We start from the raw sequence: 21,186 nt of genomic DNA on the forward strand, positions 1-21,186 counted from the left end.
GCTTCCCAGAGTATCATATTATAAAGAATATTCTCTTCTGTGATCAAGTAAGCCAATTTACAATGAGGATTATGTTTTAGAAAGGACATGTTAATTGAATATGTTAAAATATTAGCCCCTTAATACTAAAAGTTGGGTTTCTTAGTATGCATCTCACAGGCATTTACTGGATTGTACTGCCATCACCAACATTAAAGAATTTAGTAAGAATCTGCAGTTGAACCCTTATTGCTCTTATCCCACAGTGCACCAAAGTCCATCATTCATATTAAAAACCAATTGCATTTTCACTATTTTCAGTAAGTCACTGAAAGTATGTATGACGGGGTGTAGAGGTAATATACAATCCCCAGTGAACAGCGGGTTAATTCCAGCTCCACATCCCCTCCCCTAGCATATGTGCTCAGGGAAGGCCCATAAGAGTAGCCACTTGGAAGAGAGAGGGCCTGATTTCCCACTGCCCTGCACTACGTCTAGTCATTTACATCCAGTGCAAAGAAGATGTGAAATGTTACCATTGCAGCTTAGCGGCAGTTTACACCCCAGTTTGCTCAAGTTTCAATGGCTGTTTAAGGTGGGGCAGAAATGGACCCATATCTGAGAGCATGCCTTTTGGGAAATGGAGTTCCACCGCAGAAGCGATGATGCTAGCATTCATTCCTATCTGCGGCGTTCTTCTGTTCGTCTTTTCATTGCTGATGTATCTTACTCCCTTGTTACAAATATTACACTGGGAGGAAGAGTCCTTGCTGACTGCAACTCTTATTTCTACTGAGTCATTCCACCGGTTTGCACTGTGAGTCCCGGGAAGAACTGAGGCAGAACGGATGGCAAAGTTCACTAGTCTGCTATTCTTTCTGCAGCTAACGAAGAAAAGAGACACGGGCTATGAGAGCACAAGAGATTTCTACTTGGGAATTGTTAACCTTCTTCAGAGGACTTGCCTGATGCTCTAGCAGGGTGAGGTAGTAGGTTGTGTGGTTTCAGGGTAGTGATTTTGCCCCAATCAGGAGATAACTATACAACCTACTGCCTTCCCTGATAAGCTACATTACAGCACTCTGTGAAAAGCCTTTCGAGTTCTCAGCAAAGCAAGGATTTAAATAACCCTCCATGACTGGCAAAGTGAGTCTAAACATAACTGCGGTATGATCCTGTCCATAGCAGCTTTTTACTTTTATTAGTCACATTATGCTAAATAACTGCCTGCAAAATTGCTTGTTTTTGAGAGTACTTTTAAAGTCCCATTAATAGCAAGAAATTAATAAAATGAAGTTTTTGATTGTTCAAAAGTTTGTCTGTTCTGGTCTCTTTAATTTCTGGTTCATTTCAGGTGAGCGAAATAATCATGGGAACTGATGTCAGAAGAACTGTAACCTCGCATGCTTGATTTGCATTATTTCCATGACTTTAATTTGAATGCCACAAACTTTACTAGCTGCATCATGTTTACCAATATCATTCTTTGCCTTCCCTCCAAGAATCTCTCAGTACTTTATAAACATTACTGAATTAAGTTACACAGCATCCTTGTCTTAGGTCAGTGTTATCTTCATTTTATAGTTAAAGAATTGTGGCAAAGGAGGTAAAGGGCCTGATTTTAAAATGCATTTACTGGTTTTGTGATGTTAACTACAGACTCATTTCACAGAATTTAAATGGCTGCCTAGTTAATTAGTCCAACAAAACAGCTAGCTGGATATCTAAATACATGCATTACACCTGAAAAATTGTGAGCAGAAAATAAGAGGCCTGTTGAGAGCATTTTAAGAATCAGGGCCAGAGCATCTTACACAGGAAATCTGTGAAAGAGAAGAAATTAGAACCCATGGTCTTTGAATCCTGGTCCTGTACTTTAAAATCACCCTTCTTGCCCTGTAAAACATTACATCAGGAAATTCAATGCAGCTGGAAGAGTAAGGTTAACATTAAAAAGCAAGTATATTATTATGCAATGTTCATGTACAACCAATGCCACAAACTTTGGTTATATAGAATTCCCTGACTGGAATGAAAATGAAGTTTATCACAAACTTTGGTACCTTTTACAGTCATATGCAACACAAAGGAAGACACAAGCATTGAGCAAATCAAAATTAGGTTCAGATTTTTGCCCAGACAAGCTCTGTGCCCATTCCGTCAGGAATAACGGACCTTGTCTGGCCAAAAATTGCACACACTGTGGTAGGAATATAGCTATCACAGTGAGTGCAATATAAACACCAACGTTAGATTAACAGGATCGCACACTTTGCCACTGATGTACGCCAAGCACATTGCACACACCCGGTGTTCCTCGCATCCCTCCATTCCCCACTATTAGCTCCATGGGTGTCCCCTCCCATCCCCTTCTATTTCAGGGATTCCCTGCCAATCTCTCACACACCCTCCCCCATGCCAGGGTTCTGTGCCCCCCTACCCGCCCTTTGTCTCCCTTCCCCCTACCCGCCCTTTGTCTCCTCTGTGTCCCCCCCCATTTCTTCCTCCACTACATGACAAGACCTCTGTGTCCCTCATCTCCCCCATTTCATTGCTCCCCCCATATTTCCCCAATGCCAGAAATTCTGTGTACCTCCCACTCCCCCCCCCCCCCAAACCCCTGCCAGGGGTTCCTTTGTGTGGCCCATACCCTCCTTCCCGATTCGTATTTCTTTTCTTTCTATCTGGGAGATAAGTCATTCAGAGTGTTAACACTTTACACTCTGTTGGAAGGAAGGGCAGCTCTGAGCTGGGGGTATTGTTATGCTGGGAAGCTACCGTCACACAATTCTTGATGTGTAGTCAATGTCTCAGCCAGAGACAGAAATGGCGTCAAGTTGAGTGTTAGATCTTGTTTCACGCAGCCAATTAGATTATCAAATGAGAACATTTTGAAAGAAATGGCAATATTATTATTTTGTTATTCTGCTTTGTTGGATGAATACAATCCACTTTCCATCACTAATGCTGATTATTAGTGTAAGAAAATAAAGGATGATCATTGGCAATGACAGCAGCTGTTAAAATGGGAGTCTCAGTGAAGGTAGGAGACCAATTACTTTTTAAGGCTCTCTGATGGGGTGTCCATCCCCCACAAGGCAGCTCAGTTTAGGTTAGGTTCATTAACCTGATAGGCTGCAGCTGGGGGAGAGCCAGGCCTTGAAAGGCTGATTGAGGATGGAGCCCAGCTGAGAAGAAACAGGTGGGGCTAGCATAAAGCCAGGAAGTTAGCAGTGCCAGGGGGTTCCAGAGAGGAAGTCTGTAGTTGCTGTCTCGATGTTAGAGAAGGTCAGCCAGCCTGCCAGCCAGCCACGGTGAGACTAGAAACTCCAGGGGATTCAGGCACTAAAGGAGGATTTTATCCGGAAGGATGATGGGGTGAAAACCTGAGAGAGATGGGGCACAAAAAGACTCCGGAAATGACAAGGTAGGACATTGCAGACTGGGTGCTGCTTAGAGGGTCCCTGAGCTGGAACCAGGCTTTAAAAAAATAAATAATAAAAAAAAACATCACAAAGAACTCCCCCTTCCCCCCCCCGCATATTGTCCATCATAGTGACACCCACATAGGTCAGCAGCAGCACTGGAAACGTTCGCGCCACTGCACCGGCCTCTGCCACGTGAGCCAATGCAGTCATTGACCGCAGTGCTGGGACATCAGCCCTTCTGAGGACCAGCACTGACGGGGGAAGAGACGCTTTGCCAGTGGGTTTCACGCACATTTGCCAACAGCAGAGGAAGGATGAAGCTCAGGAACCTTGGGTTCCAGTCCAGGCTCTGGAGTGGTGTGTGATCTGTTACTCGCCCTGAACCCAACAGGACCTGACTACAAGTGTCAGGCGTGGGTCAGGTCAGCTCAGCACGCCTGCCGGCTCCAGCAGGGTATGCCGTCCTTTCGCCGGCCATTGCCACTCTGCTGCGCTGTGTGTCTGCGGCCGAGCGAGTGTGCTGAGCTGAGGAACCGCTGCAACGCCTCTCTCTGCAGCTCCCAGGTGCAGGGCGGTGGATGGCAAGGGTGGGGCCATGCAGCTGTTGCCTCACCAGTCCCTAGGGCAGGAGATCCTTGGGGCAGCCCTGACCTAAGGCCATGTCAGGTCAGCTCTGAAAACGATGGTTTCCTCTCTGGGTTGGGTCAGGTTGTCTTGGGCCTGCAATAGGGTCAGACATTAAAATTAGGTAGGAGGGGACCTATTCCCTAGTGGTCACAGACCATTCCCCCAAGCATGACCCTTCCTGCCCTGTCCCCTCCAACCTGCCCCAATCCTGCCGCTTCCCCAGCCGGCTTTTCCTCCCACTGCCATGCCTCACTTTGCCAGTCCCAGTCTCTGCTGCTCATCCCAGTGTTGTTGTCCGGCAGTTGAGTCTCACTTCTCTGTTCCCTCACTCCGTCTCCTTGCCCAGCCAGCCCCAATTCTTCCTGGCTCCTTGTTCGTATCCAGGTGCCCTGCCCTACCCGCATTTCCCATCCCCACTGACTCCCATTCCCAGTTTCATTACTATGGGTCCTTGTCCAAGGTCAGCCTCTGCCACCCTGGCTTGTTGTCTTGGTCTTTTTGCCTAGCCAGACCCAGTTCTCCTCTTGCACTGTGACTCCTCATCAGATCTGTCTCCACTCCCACACACACTTTCTTCCAACCCCCTGTCGCCCCCCCGCCCCCATGCTGGTTTCCACACACTTTCACTAACCAGTTCATCTTCCCACCCAGCACATCATCCAATCTGTCTCCCAGTGGCTCCCAGTCCCTCCCTCATCTTCCTTCCTGTCTCTGTCCCAATCTCCCTTCCCAACCAATCTCAATGGCTCCCAGACTTCTGCAGCCAGCCCAGCTCCCACCCAACCTTCAGTCCTAGCTTCCTTCTCCTTCACCCTTGACAGGCTCCAGTTCCAGTCTCTCAGCTAAGCTTCTTGTCCCATTCCCCCCACCCCCCGATTCGGCTCTTGGCCTCTGTGCATTCAAATCAGGCCACCTCCTCTTCTATGCTGCCAGGTATCGAGAGCACAAGAGAGAGTCCCCCTGCTTGCAGTGCCTCTGTCCGCGACCAGCACAGCCTGCAGCAGCCCGGAGGTGTAATTACAGGGCTAGTTCCGCTTAGCCCTTGGCCCCTGGCTTGCAAGATGTACAGTGCAGGGAACCCTTGAAGAAATTAGCTGCTAAAAATCTAAGAAGCATGTGCAAACTGCTCTAGTCTACTCGACTGAGCATGTGCAAACTGATCTATTCAAAGGCTTATATTTGCGTGGGGACGTCTAAAGGCACATCTCTGACGTGAAGGCCACACCTTGCCAAACATGAAGTCCTTGTTCCAAAGCATGAGGGAACTAGAACTGTTGAAAGGAAAGGGCAACAAAACCTGCCTTTTATTTTCTTACATTCTAGGAAACAGCTAAGCCATTTTGGCTGAAATTTTCCAAAACCCCCCCTACACCTTCCCCCTCCCGCCCCGGTCATCCTGAGACAAACACCTGGCATGGCAAAGCTCAGCCCAAATGGTTAAAGTTGCCACAGTTTTATAAGTAACAGAAAGCAGGGGCTGATTAGGGGAAGTGTCAGGCCATCTCAGTAAGCAGCAGTGGCAGATCTGCCGATAGTTCTGTACCTTTGACACCCATAGGGTGTTATCAAATCAGGACTGGAGCCTCATTCTGTTTGGCACTGTATAAATGCATTGTAAAGTATCTTCCCTGTCCCAAAAACGTCACTAGAAATACCCTAGTCTTATTTGCCCGCCTAATTTGGGCAGAAGACCCTGTCACCTCCATCGACAGATCAGACTTAACTAGTCATTGGGCGCTGGGTTTCCCCAGGAGAGTGCACTAAACGCTAGACTATACAGGCATTCTCACTTGCTCTGTCTGACCAATAACTAAGTATTTTTAAACAAAGCGGAACAGCTTCCACAGGAAAGATTGAGCGAGCCCACCACAGAAAACCCTACAGCTCTGTGGTTGGGGCGGTCAGTAGGGGGTTGCAAGACCCCTGTTCAAAGCCTTGTTCCAGATAAGGCAGAATAGGGATTTGAACAAAAGTCTTCCACACCGAGTGAGTGCTCTAACCACTGGGCCTTGGGATATAAGAGGAGATCCCGCCTCCTGTGTTCTGTGTGAGATAGGTGGGGGAGTTCCTCTAAGGCGAAGGTGTAAGCTAGGCACTGGGTATCAGCACAAAGGCAGCTTGCACAGTGGCAGAAATGTAGGTGCCTAGGGGATTTTACCAGTGATGTAAAGGTGCCTGGGGAATTTAGGCACCTACAGGATTATGAGACAGCTGATCACAGATTTTCAGGATCAAAATTTTAAATGTAGGTGTCTAAAATTGCAGTTCAGGTTAGATTAACAAAGGGATTTAGGTGCCTACATCATTTTTGAAAAGGGGACTTAGCTGTCAAAATGACATAGGCCTTGACGTGCTGCATGCAGCAACATCTAACCACACTTCACAATCTGGGCCACAGTTCCCAGTGATTTTTCAACAGGACTTGTGCTCCTGAGTCACTTACACAGGTTGAAAAGTTGTCCCTGTCAGTAAACCAGATCACTGGAGGCCTTTGATCATGCCACGTTTGTGTAGTGATGGGCTACTGTTAATGTCCAGATGCCACTAAAAATTGGAACCATCCAGGTTAAGGGACAACCAAGTTGTAACTAGGTTCCCAGCCATGGCATGTTTTTGTGCTGTAGCCAGGGCCTGAGGCTTGCAGCAGAGATTTTTTGGCTGGCTGGCTGGCTGGCAAGGCTGGTATACTCACATGTCAACAACAAACCCGTCGCCTTGGCGGAGCCCAAGTGAAAGATTAAAATGCAAATAAATGCTTAGTGTGTGTTTAAAAAAAAAAGGTCTCTGAATCAGCTGGAAGTGTGCAGCAGTTTACATATTAGTGTGTGTTTGTAATTAACACGCGAAAGGGGGAGTAACACTCAGTGCATTTAGAATCAACACAAGTAAACAAAAATGCTTTTTTTGTATTTGCACTCTGTGTAAACATCTCACCTGGAAGTGAAATCGTTTCTGATCTCACACAAGGTAATTGTCGTGAACGCTAGTCTGGTGTGGAAAATGGCAGCTTACTCTACAAAATGACAAGATGGGTTTTTCAGAACATCTCACTTTTGGTGGGTGGTGGAACTGTTAAGTGTATAATATGGTTCACTGCACTCCAGGGGCCAAGGTGTTTCAGCCTAATTTCCATCTTCACACTCCTTCACAGAAGGGCTGTTCTCTTTCAAACCCACCCCCATCGCTTCCCCCTCCCCCCCCCCCTACACACACACACACACACACACACACACACACACATTCTGTCTTTCTGATGTAAGAGCGTTACAGTAGTGATGAGTCAAGAGTACATCTGTTCAAAAGATACTTCCTGAGCTTGCAAATGGTGTCTAGCCATGACTACTGGCTAATAAGATGTGGAATGCCTGCACCAGGGTATTGTTTTGGGTTCGGTTTGTTGTTTTATTACAATGACGTCTACTGAGATTGTGCATATGGTAGAACTGGTCAAAATATGGACACAATATTTTTATGTGCAAAATTTCACATTTTTATTTCTTTCCCTTTTCCACCCCGTTTTCACTTTTTGCCATTGAGTGCAATAACATGCAGGATATTGTGGATTTGTTTTTTACTGTTTCCTTTTTCCTCTTGCAACTTTATAACTCTTCCAAATTTCTCCAGGTTTTGAAAAAATGACTGAGTGGCAGAGTTATTCATTTTCATCCTTTTGCCACTTCATAACTTTTCCAAAGTTGAGGAAGTTTTGAAAGTTTATACAGTGGCAAAAATATTACAAAGACAAAATAAATCCCAACCCCTAGACATGCATCTATTGCATTCAGTGGAGAAAGAGGAAGAAGTAAACATTCAAAATTTCCAGTTTCAATAAAAAATTGGAAAACTTTTTTGGGGGGATAAAACATTGACTCAAAAGTTTTCATTTTTTTCCAATGAAAAATTATCTTCAAGTTTTGAATGAAAAAAATGTTGACATCGTCTAGTATGTGGTAATATATCTCCAATTCAGACTAGCTCTTTGTTTCTTAAAGGGCAGCTGTGGTATTTTGCACAGCCCCATGCAAGTTAAGAAACAGTTGTCACCAAGATTAAACTAAAAATATATTTGAGGGGAAAATTACAGTTCACTTGGTGTCGTGCAGTCATGAATGTGCAATGGTAATATATGGTGTCTCCACACTAGGAGAAAAGATATACCTATGTTCTTATCACATGTACATTAGTGCATAGTAACTAACACATGCTAAAACTCTAATGAAGATAACACAACTTGTAGCTTTCACGTGTGGTAACTGGTGGAGATAAACGCTTTGGGGAAACCTAGGATTTACCTTGACTGGCTGTGTTAAAACTACAAACTGACTTGTGGTCACTAGGATTTTACCACAGGGAAAAAAGGTTTGTTTTTACCTTTGTGATGACAAGATCATGCAGTATTTTACTGTCTATCCATTTGCCAATTAGCACTCCTCATAATGCAGCATGTCACAATGGACTGTTTTAACTGGAAATTTTTCCCATTGGGACTGGTGATGGTAAGAAGTGTTAGCTATCCAATTATATTTAAAGAATATTTTGTTCCTGCTAATGTAAAGTAACACTTAAGAAACTGGCCATTTTTTTCACAGAGAGATTTGCATATTTAGGGGGTTGATTGCAGGTCATGCTTTCTAGGTCTGGAAACTGGGGAATTTTCCAGCATCGGGAAGATGATCCCAAGGTAACTCGGACCTGGATATGCCTCAGTCAATCACTTCACATGGCCTACCCACCCCCATTTCCAGATGGTTCTGTCACAGCTGTGAGGTAAGTCAATCACGAATGCACATCTGTGGGAATCCTGGAGAGAAGCAGTGGGAAGTTGGATGAAGGAACTGGCAACGGGGAGGAGGTGAGAATGTTGATCTTAGTGAGATGGAGAAGATGGCATCCGTATATGGGAGAGGATTGGGAGATTCTTTCCTTTTGAGAGAGGAAGGGAGGAAAAGCTGAGGATGAGTCTAAATCAATGGTCCTCAGTGTAACTTACTCTTAAGGGTTAATGGGAGGGCAAGATTAGGCAGAAACTGAGCTCTACAAGGCCATGGAACCTGCAGGGTCATGGCCTAGAACAGCATGTATGAAACTATAAATATGCCACAGTCCTGATCCTAAACGTAACTGTAAACAGGATGTAAATGTAAGTAGAAAATCTTCAAAATTGTCACGTGGCGTCAGCGAAACAAACACTTTCCACAATTCTTTGGTGTAAAGAATATCATTTTGTCCTTCTTTTTTCTCAATTATATTTCTCTGGGTGTGGAGGTACTGGTTAAACGAGTAGCACAGAAGCTACCTCTCTCTCTATTAACGGAAAGAAACTGTTGTAGCAGCAAAGCGTGTCTAGGTGAGTGTACAGAGACATCTACTGGCTGAATGAGCAGTTATTTTCACAGCTCTTACATTTGAAGAGCTCTCTCTTGGTGCATGTGTTCTATCAACCTGAGGAGAGAGGTGTGTATGTATGCTTAAGGTAAATTTGCGAGGGCAGGGAGGATCCTGGATGTGGCACAGCAAAAGTTTATGGGGCTTTGATTCGCATCATGGTATACTAGAGATGAATTTGGCCCAATTTGGAATTGCATTGAAGATCCAGGCCCCTTCAGAATTATTTATGAAGCCATCAGTACCATGACATTCAGGTACTCCACAATTAAAACACAATCGCAATTCATGAAATATACAACATAGCTGTGAGAACACTAAAAAGCCAACTGTGAATTTACAAGCATTTTTAAATAGCTACCCCTTGCCTCTTTTCCTCCCTACAATCCCCTTTCTAAGCCTCAGATTTGTTGTAGTTGTAGAGATCCTTTATTATTGCCAACTTTTCCTTTGCTTCACATCCCTGCCCTGCAGAGTGTACTGTCAAATGGCAGAGTACACGGTCATTTAAAACAAGCTCTCCGGCTTGCTATTGGTTTCACTGCACAAATCCTCTCGCTCTCCCCCCCAGACATCTATCCACTCATTCACACCTTTTCTCTCTCACATACACCTTATTCCATTCATTTCAGGTTTTCTCCTTCTCAGCCACAACACACTCATTTACTTTGATCCCCTCCTTAAATTCACTTGTGCATCTGTTGATTCTCTAAGTGTCTTTTTTTGTTTTCTAGTAGCTAAGGAAATATTTAAGCTGGTGTGTTCATTTCAAACCGAAGGAGCTTAACATCTGACCGGTTGTGGAGGAGCTGTGTGGTTATGAGGCCTGTGAGGAGAATTTGCCATGAGCCAGAACACTGCTCTATCTCAATCCCCAACACTCTTGTTTTCTCATCTGAAGCTTTTCCTTAGCTGATTTATGATGCCTCCTGACCCCCTTCGATGGAATCGGAGTCCCTTGTATTACATGGTGCCTTCTCTGTTATTCTTAGTACATTCTGTAGATTTATGATGGCTTTTAAGGCAGTCAGTACATGAAGAAACATGATCTTGAAAAAATATAGCAAGGACCAAAAGAAATTGAAGTGGTGGAGCTGAATGTTATGTGGGAATCCAGGCTTTCCTGTTATTTACTGCGCACAGCATTTCAGCCTCAAATAGGCTTCAGCTGTTTTACCCTAACCAATGGGCAAAAGAGGAATTTGCATTCTTCTGCAAGGTCCACTTTGCCATGAGTGGATATTCTTTGTTATGATTTAACATTTGTATGTACCTCTTAGCCAGACAGACAGACAGTGCATTATGTCATCATCACTCACACAATGCCGGAAAGGTGCTTAGCACTCTGTAATGTAGACAACCACTGATTTGTAGACAACCACTGATTAGCACTCTGTAATGTAGACAACCACTGATTTGTAGACAACCACTGATTAGCACTCTGTAATGTAGACAACCACTGATTGGCCCCATCCAGAAATGTTTACAGTCTAAGGGCTAGATTATGACATTAAGGCACAGCCCTGAGGCAGGGGTCATGTATTGGGAAACAGACTCAGGGCACACAGTACCTTCCAGGCCTCTCTTGTTGCATGGGCTGGGAAAAAGGAATAATTTATTACCTCATTTTATGGGGCCCAGCAGAGAGCTCCAGTGGCCGATGCAAACAGCAATGGAGCTGTGACTCTGTCTCCTCTCCGCAGCCGTTTATTCCTTGTGGGAAAGAACTTTTTAGGCATTCCCCTGCGCTGCCATGTGTGCTGTGAATCCCAGTCTGGGTAGCAGCAGGTGGCTGTATCAATGGGGAATCCTTATTCTTCTGCGTGATGACATTAGCTCTAATCACAGTCTAGTCCCAAATTAAAATGAGAACAAAGAAGAGACCATACCAAAGGCAAGGGACAGAGGAGGGAGAAGACAATAATAGAAATGAGTTCAGGGGGAGGCTAGTGCGTACTGCACATGTCCTGAAAGCAACAAACCTTTACTATTTATATTTAGTTATTTTTAAATGTAAGTTTGAGGCTACAGCTCGTGAACCACCTTGAAGAGAGAATTAAAGGTGGGGTCCTTATTCCAAGGAGATACCAAGCAAGGTCCTGATCCAGTAACTGATTTCACAAGCACACGGGGGGTCCAGGTGAGCACAGGTGCACCTACATGGAGTCAATTGCAGGACCAGGGCCTGCATTAAAGACTATATGGCGAGGGGGAAGGGAGAAGTTTAATAGACAATAAGGTGAATACACACTGTGATTACCAGAGCCATAGGCACACTTCTAATGAAAAGTTCCTAAGTAGCTTTCGGTAACGAATGTTGGCCCCAATCCTGTGGACCACCAGTAAAGTTCAGCGTATGCATAAGTTTTCTGCAGAATCACTCTTGAAGTCTATGACAGATACCTTTGTAAAAACACTTGGTATTTACAGTTAATCTCCTTTCAAAATAGCCACACTGTGGTAGTTTGATTCCATAACACATGTATATGACCTGGTTAAACATGAAGCTTCTGTATGAAATGTGTACCTAATACTTAATGGGATATCACCCATTTAAAAATGACATTGCAAACAAATGTACCTATGGTATTAATGGTAACTTACATTAAGATAAAGGAAAGCGTTTTACATAACCAATTGATGTTCTGTGTTTATTAATAATACCTAACATTGATACAGAGCCTTGCACACTTCTGCTCCTTTACAATTGCTCTTTGTATTTGTTTACTTGGCAAATGAGAAATCCAGAGGTTTTTAGTGTGGTCTGCATCACTTTCAGGTTCCCAGGACCTTTGAAAATCTGGCATTTAGGCCCATACAGATGTCTATAGGTGCTTAATGGAATTTTTGTGAGGCTCCTAAACAAATTAAGCATCTAAGTCCCTTTTTGAATCGGTTCACTTAAGTGCTTTTGATGACCCCAGTAGGCACCATTCTGCATCTTTAGACACCTAGTAATAGCCTGAAAATCTTTGAGCTGCAGTGTACAGGTTTCACATGTTTGTTTAAACACAACTGTCCTTACACTCAAACGAATGAGCTCAATTTTATAAAGTTAGCGTTCATTAGTTTATAAAGTTGGAAGTGTCCCTTTAAGTTTTGAAAAGAATATCTTTAGAGACAGTTAATGCAAAGTATTTCTGAATTCTGATTTACCTCTGTTACTGAATCCTTGACCAGTTAGGCGCCATTCTTGCCGTGGTCACTACTCCTATGGAACTCCTTGCCAGATTGGAGGCTTGTTTTGAAAGGCAGCCTAACAGCTGCAGGCAGTGGTTTCTCACAGGATTAATGAGACTGTAGAGACTTATCTAACAGCAGCAGGCATAAAATGTTTCAATACGCGTTAGCTGGACAGTGAATAAACATAACATCCCATCAATTTACCGCTGTCTAGTTGAGCGTTCCTGGGGCAAGTAGACAACCTTGGGATTCTGTATTACTTCACATGACACACCGTTGTGTGAAGGAAGTGGTATGGTCTATAGCTTTTTTGTACCTGTTAAAGACTCAGTATTGGAGAGTAGATATTCAAGGCCTGTTCACCATTTGCAAGTGCTCCCCTGCTTGGAAGTACTGGAACTTTTTGAACTGGTGTGCCCAGCCCTAATATTGTATGCCAAGGCCTTTCCCAGAAGGTATTACTGTTCTACAGTGCAGTGATCATGAACCACCCTAACTATGGGTCTGAGTGATTAATTGTAAGGGGCTAGATATATCAAAATTAAAAGCAGGCTCTTGGGTTGGAGCTATGAGGAAGCTCTTCAATATTACAGATTGTAAAGTACAAGCCCTTCACAGACCTATGGTTTGGTGAGTTAATGACTCTCTCTAATTCAATCTTTGACCTTGAAGGGACTGATTGGCTTAGCACCTGCAATCAGTCAGGCATACTTCTTCTTGGGCCTCAGCGCACCAAGCAAAAGTATCACTCTTTAGAGTGAAAGGAAGATGAGAAATTAGGTGAGCACTCTCCGGTGGGTTGGAATTGCAAGTTACTCTGTTAATGAGTTGTTGTTGGGAGAAGGGGTGCCGAAGCATAATACTTATCAGGTAAAGCAATGTCCTCTTATTGAAGCTCTTTCACTGTGGATAAATACTTAAATAGTCATTGGGCCAGCGACAGTATGAGAGAAAGGGCACCCATCTAGGAGGGGGAAGACCCTGGGTCCAGTCCCCTTGCTCCATTCACTCTTTCATTATTTATCCATAGTAGAAGAGCTTCGACAGGAGAGACGGGTGGGGGCGTGGCATCAGAATACCCTGAGCTTAATGGTTAGCACATTAAGGTATTCAAATTCTTTCTTTCCCTCTGGCAGGGAAGGGGAATTGAACCTGGGTATCCCACATCCCAGGCCACTGCTCTAACCACAGGGCAAAACTTCTAAGGGGGTACTGGTACCACCCGCATCGCTTCATCCTCTGCTGGGTTCATTTTGAATGGGACCTCGATCTGGTAGATGTCCTCTGAGCACACCGATTGGATCAGGTGCCTCATGTGACGCAAGCAGCCAAATGCCTATCTTCCCCTGCTCTGTGAATCGCTGTGGGGCTTAGGCAGGAGATAAGATCCAGATACCTAGAGGGAGGCAGCAGTGCATGTGCCGGAGACTGAAATACAGCTGAGAGAACTTTTACCCTGAAAACTTAGGCACTGAGTAAGTTTAGGTGCCTGCCAGGTTCAGGAGAAGTTTTGTGGATTGCAATGAATCCAAAACTGGGACATAAGCATCTAAACTCAAGATTTAGGTGCCCAAGTCTGGAGTGTGGGCACCTAAGTACTTGTGTGGATCTGGGCCCACGTGACATGTTAAAGGTCAAAGAGGAAGTTAGTGGAAGAGGGTAGAACCAAAGTGTTCTTGCTACAAGTCTGATATGCAAATCAATGGACGTGCTTCATTCTGATCCAGAGTTGTTTGGTGGCCAACAAAGAAGTAATTTTGTAGTCTGTCTCTCAGCTTTATTTCCCATTCAGCCACCCACAGGACTAGTGTGTAAAGAGCTAATGATGTATGGGGTCATTGTAGGAAAGTCTTAACTTAGATTGGCATGAAAGGGTGATTGAAAACATCACAGAGCCTATTTGGACGAACTAACGTGGAGTGCTTTGATTTGGGGGATGTGCAGATTCTATTGGAATACAGTCAAAGGTATAACAATGGTTTTGTTGGGATGGGCAATCCATGCCCCCGCCCAACAATTCCCAGATATTGTTTCTGCTGCTTTCCTAGCTTTCCATTCACTACTGAACCTTTAGCCAACGGACAGTATCTATTCTTATTAATCTGCTTATATTCTCACAGGATGTGGTGTTTTGTGATAACACCACAGGATGTGTTTCAGTAAATGGTAAATACTACAGTGGATGTGAAAAGGTGCATTGCATCAACAATATGAATCATACAATTTGTATAAACTTAATCAAGAATATAATTTTATGTAAGCTGGTGTAAATCGGTGTAGCAGTTCCATGGCTTCCATACAACTATGCTGACTTACAGCCACTGAGGATCCTGTATGCTTTCTACATTATTTTTAGTCAATTAGCATCTGATATGTCTTGTTTTACAGGATGATATTCTGCACTTGCAGGGGGATGTTCTGTGTTCTAATTTCTCTAACCCTATATTTGTGACTCTCCTGATTCCTTCACCGGCTAGATGACGTACAATAAAAGATATAATTATGACTAAATCCATCCAGTGTCACCTATGACACATACTTGATTAAATAGAAAAGAAATATCTGGTAAATACAGTGCTGCTCTTTTCCATGCAGATGATTTTGCAGAGCATCTATGTTCTCATATACTATGCCCAGCACTGTGATATCAAAGCACCTGCTATGGCAGCTTTGTTCTGAGCTCAGAATGCAGTACAGACTTGCCCACAGTAGCTGGTCTCAGAACAAAAGCAGCAGGATTGGCTTGTGGAAAATCACAGCACACTTTGTACTTTTTCTGGCTTCAGGTCAGGTGGTGTGCTTGGAAGACTAGAATCGAATGTTAGACAGTTTCTTCCTCCATGAACAGCCTCTCAAACTCACTCAGGTTCTTATGGATGGTGGAACTGGTTTGAAAGAGCTACTTCAGGAAGTCACCACAATGCTAGAGATTTACTGTCATTTCCTAGTAATGACCTTGGCTTTAGCAGAGGGCAGAAGGGGGGGCTGAGGATGAAAAGAGAAGGAAGTGATAAATCCCACAATTGTTATGTTTGTGTTTCTTCCTTCAGTCATGAAGTAGACTTCAAACTGAATACTGTCTCTTCAATAGTGGATCTGAAAGGGAGGTTCCTTTTGCATTCTGTCTCAATGCCTTTTCAAAATAAAATACTTTTGTGAAGGGTATGAGTTACAAAGATTCTTTTGATCATATCGCTGCCTCTGTCAGGAATCTTCAGTGTTTTCACTTGATTTGTGGATGATTGTGCTTACAGTGAAATCTTCAAAGAGCTTCATCTGGGACACACAATTTGGCTTTTACAGCAGAATGAAAGTGAACGGCCATAGCTTACCTTTTATTTTAGTGGTACTTTTTTTTGCCTGTCCACATGTTATGTATTTATTAGAGAAGGGTCTAAAAGCAGCTGTAGGCACCTGCAATCTTCATCTGAAAACAGGGTGGACAGATTTAAATCAAGGCCATTTAGGTCACGAACTGGAAAGCCTCCATTTAAATCAACCATTTTAATAATTTTTTTCCAGTTGTACTTCAGTTATTTTTTTAAAGAAAGGTGCATTCTCACTGGTTGACATAACCATTAAAACCTGTTTACAACTAAATATAGAGACTTTACACTAGATTTGATACGTCTTTATGCTACCTAGGATGGTGGCCTATAACTATACACATTTTTAAGCAATTATATAGCTTACTATTTTCAGATTCTTATTAATTGTACATTTTAGCATGTTAGAAAATGGTGAATTAGATATTGCTTATTTACTAGATAATTAACTTTTTGCTTATGATTTGTGTCAAGCAGCATTGGGATGGTAACTGGAATGTAATTAAACACACAAAAATAAGTGTTATGCTGTTATTGCACAAAACAACCTTAATGTTTTGGATACATATACTTCTGTTAACAAAACATGTTTCACACTTACAGCTAAATGATTTAATCTCTCCGTTCCTTTAATAACTGTAGTCAGTGAATTAAACTGGTTATTTCAAGTCAGTCTGGGAAAATTTTCAAATATGCCTAAGTGAAAGTGACTGGAGTTTAAGTTCCTTTCTGCCTAAGTCTTTTGAAAATGAGATAAGTTTCCAAAGTTATTTAGGCTGTCCTTCAAACTTTTCAAACTAATAGATCTCATCTCCTCCCTCATTTTTATTTATAAATAGGAAGAGAATCAAGTATTTCTGCTTTTTCAACTCCCAATCAGTTTCTCGACTTTGAATGAATTAGTCCAAATGAAGAAAATATTCTTTGTGCCTGCAGAAGCGGCTACGGCTGTCAGAAGCTGGTATAGCCCTTAAACAAACTCTGGTTCAGGTACTTCGCTAGCAACTCTCTTTAAAACATTAGCAAACATGTACTGTTTGAATGGTTCACCTCCAGCCCTGAAATTTATTATCTGGCATGATAATTTTATTATGTCTTCAGCAATTAGGTATCTACTCCAGTACTTTGAGTTGAGAATACTGGAAAGAAAATGAACTGGAGTAAGTACTTGATCCATCCACTTTTTTACTGCCTGGAATTTAACTTTGTTGTTGAGTGTTTCTTTCTTCAATGTCTACTGAAGCTCTTTCCAAATTTCAACAGCATCAACAATACGGCAGCAATCTTTCTGCAGTCTGTCCAAGGATATTCATATTCACATTCACATCTTCTCCATTTCTCTTTAGTCCAACATTGACTACTTTGGTTGTTAGTTCCATCTATTTTATCACAATTTTCTTCACAAATTTTCATCTGAATAGGCCAGTTCTTAATAAATAGCTCAAAACAGTCAACCACTGAATTCCATCATACATGTCGGGGAAGAATTAGTTTGGATCCTTGTGCTCTCTGCAGTGAAGCTGAAGCAAAGTGGTTGTTGGAGTATTTTGCAATTTCTACAACCTTTTCCTTTATTCTTGGAGCTGTACTTGGGTCTCTAGCTAAAAGATGCATCAAATAATCACTGCCCCGATATATTATAAATGTTAGGGTCCCTTCATAAGCTTCTTCTAGATTTCTGCTCATCTTTGCTATATTTGCAGCATTGTCTGGGACAAAACTACACTCTTGACAACTGAATTTTTGTTCAGTTTGCTATAGCTTTTACTGCTACTTCTTTTAAGAATTCTGCTATAAGGGCATTCCTGATATATCAATTGTGTCTGTAAGATAGGGTTGTCTATCTTCTGTTGTCACTCAAGCACATATTACTGAATCATTGTGTGCATCGCTCCACCCATCAAGACTCAGATTAATGAATTTACCATTAATTTTTTGCACGCTGTTCAATTTCCTTCTCCTACACTGAGTCAGGTAAGCTTCCTGCCATGTCTACTCTGCTGGGTAGAGTGATTGAACTATATCAATGAAATGTTTCTTGTTGCATAAATGAACTAAGCGATCTTTTCATCTATGGAGTCTTGCTGGAATTTGCTAGTTCTCATTATAGACTCATCCATGGTTTTACTGGATGATTAAGAAAGTCTTAAATATACAGACAGTAAATTACTTGTGTATGTTTTTAGTTGCAGTACTAATGATGTATTGATGGTACCAGCAGGTGACTCTGAAGTTCTAGACATTGCAGATGATGGACTTTAATTTACTGAAGTGCCCAGAAACAAGGGCTGCTAGTTACTGGGCAGATCAGTGGTTTTTCCATAAGCTAGAGAGTGAGTGTCCCTGACAGGTGGAGTTATAAACAGTCATAATTTGAGAACTGAGCCAATCAGAGCTCATGTAGGGAGAAGCTATAAAATAGGAGTCAGACCACCCTGGTGGGCTCAGGGGATGATCCTGATGAGACATGATGATGTTGCTTGGGTCCCAGTGCCTGTGATGACTTTGCCAGTCTCTTGCACCCAATAGCACACAGGATCAAGCCTTTAATACAGGATGTGACCCATTGTGCCGTATTTATAAAGTTTGATCTCAAAAGTGAGATGTTTCCCCCCTGATTCTTTCTTTATATAGAAAAGCAGCTTTTTACTCAAAGCTTTTGATAGAGGCTTATGGATTCAGCATATTTATCTTTTATTTAAATGTTTTAAGAGATTATAAAAAATGTAAGCCTTAACACTGTTTGTATTAAACTCAGATTTCACTTTAAACAGGTTTATTTTTAAAAAGAAACTTATAACATAACAAAATGTTTAAACTAATTTAAATAAAATTAATCAATTTTATCCATCAAGTCTGTAAAAAGAGGATAATAACACTTCTTTACGTCATAGGGGTATAGTGAGGATAAAAACATTACAGATGTGGCTTGCTCAGATATTATGATGAGTGGCCGGGGGGGACATTGTTACATAAGACAGTAACAGCTATTGGATACTTCGGGTCTGACTTTTAGCTTTTTTTTTTTTTTATTAAAAGGTAAAAGGTTTGAACTATTCAGCCCTACTGCTTTTTGCACTTTATTTCAATTGAATTTGTAGTCGCCATTACTCCAAAAATGGAGACTTTCGACTAACAATGTACACTAATTGTATAATATGCTGGCATTACTGCAACAGAGGAGATAGATGGAAGTGGAAGAAATTATAGATCAGTTTGAAAATTTAGCAAAATACTGTGGTGTTTGGTTTTTGCTTGGTTGTTTTTGGTGTGTGTGAAATCTAGCTCTTATTTCCATATGTGAACTAAAACCCTAAACATGGTTTCCGGTTTCTTCTCTACAGTTATAAGCACAAAACAACAATAAGTCAGCAATGAAGATCTGTAGACACTCGTCTGTCTCTATAACATACTTAATTTCAACCTGGCGTTGTAGTAAATGACAATTCTCTAGCTGGAATAAACGTTGCAGACTCTTGAGCAGAACACAGAATTTAATTAAAAGCAACCTGATATGTATATATGAATCCACCCTCATCCTTGAAGCTGAATTACAGAGGCCTTTTCTTAGAGACGTTGGATAATTTAGATCAATTCCACTTGGGAAGTCTCAATGGCAAAATGTTATTTGCAAAACTGGACCTGCCACTTCAGGAATGCAGTTTTCACTGTGTTTTGATTCAGCACTGGACTCAGTGCACCTTAGTTCCCACATAGTGGTCAGCTTTTCAAATTGGCCATGTCTAGCATGGGCAGATGTCCTGTCCCTTTTGTGTCTCATTCCTTCTGCTCATGCTGTTAGTCTTCTATTCAAATTAGTGTTGAAGATGTGGTGAGGTAAAATATTGCTGAGGGAATATGGTAAACATGGAGCTGGTTTCCCACCAGGATAATTTATGTACTTTTAAATTAAAGGTAACAAAAATCTTCCTTACTTTAATGGGTCTAATTTTGCATCTGGAAACAGAACATATTCTTTTGCTGACACTCTCTCCCAATTTTTTGGTCCATGCAGTCCATAGTGGATAGGTTTAACACTCTGTAGTATATAGAGCCAAATGCTAAGGCAGCTTATGTGGGATGCAAATTACTTGGGTTTTTTCCCCCAAACCAGGATCACCAGTTCCTAATAGCTACTTTTTCTCACCTATGTAAACGCAGCCACTGATGTCAGTAAATACGACTCATGTCATGTGATTGGAGTATATTAAACTTTCATAATCCTAATCCATGTCAGATGACTGGGGCAAAGCAATAAAATTCACTCTCTTGATCAGCATTCCTGGGTGTCACAGCTTTATAACAAGATGCAGCCATCCAGCTCCAAGCATTAGTCGCTATAGCTTTCTCTACAGCTCTATTCAGCTTAGTAGGAAGCTAAAACTGGGAACCAGAAGTATATGATCGAGTCAAGTACACAGCAGTGAATGTTTGATCCCAGGAGATTCTGAGTCCCTTGTGCAAGGTACTGAGCACCTTCCTCTTTCATGTAAGCCCCTGGACATTGAGAACAATCAGCACTATCCAGGAGCTACTACCACCTCACTGACTCAGACCTGGAGTATGGTAGGAGCCCACTAAGCAGTCAGGAGAGGATTCTGCACTCTATGCAAGCACAAAGCGGTCAGTCAAAAGAGGAGCACAGACAATCAAGGGAGGAGCAGAGGAGATTTGGCAGAAAAAGAGGAGCAATGTTGTTTCCTGAGTGATTTTTTTTTTCCCAAAGCGGGTGTTATAGGGGGTTGGGTGAGGTTTTATGTGCACTCGGTGAGGCGGGAGTGATTTTTCTCTGCTTTTATTCCTTTCATTCTCACAGATGAGTAAGCTAAAATGAATCCGAATGCTCTCCGAACTCTCCATCAGCTGGGCACCCTTAGAGAACCTGCTTCCTATGAGAACTGCCCTGGCAAAATTTCACATTGCCAACTATATTTGGGGGAGAGAAAAAGGAAAGGGGAATTACGGGAGGAGGGGTAGGGGTAGGGAGAGAACTGCAAGAGAGGGAAAGGAGTGGAAAAGAAAAGGACTGAGACTAGGATAGAAAAAGTGAGTGGGGAACAATATACAAGAGACGGAGAGAAAAAAGTGGGGGAACTAGCAGAGAGAGAGAGAACTTGGAAGAAACTGGAAACTGAAAGAGAAGTTTGAGAGTGATGCTGAGAACTGGGGTCTTCAAATAAAGTGAGGGAATAAGGAGGGACAAGAATGAAAAATAGAATGCTGAATTTCAACAATAAATAGAAAATTAAAAAGAGAAG

The 21,186-nt window shown here is 42.4% G+C and overlaps 1 long non-coding RNA gene across 2 annotated transcripts in view; it reads left to right on the forward strand.

Moving 5' to 3' along the window:
• The first annotated feature begins 3,038 nt into the window (after window positions 1-3,038).
• Window positions 3,039-21,186, forward strand: part of LOC137141879 (uncharacterized) — a 29,517-nt gene continuing 11,369 nt past the window's right edge. For both annotated transcript variants that reach the window (XR_010916758.1, XR_010916757.1), the window contains exons 1-2: window positions 3,039-3,406; window positions 8,670-8,801. This is a non-coding gene — a long non-coding RNA (uncharacterized lncRNA). The remainder of the gene's footprint in view (window positions 3,407-8,669; window positions 8,802-21,186) is intronic.

Source organism: Emydura macquarii, unplaced genomic scaffold (genome assembly GCF_026122565.2).
Source record: "Emydura macquarii macquarii isolate MOO-44397 ecotype Brisbane River unplaced genomic scaffold, CSIRO-AGI_Emac_v2 contig_3122, whole genome shotgun sequence".
Lineage (NCBI taxonomy): Eukaryota > Metazoa > Chordata > Testudines > Chelidae > Emydura > Emydura macquarii.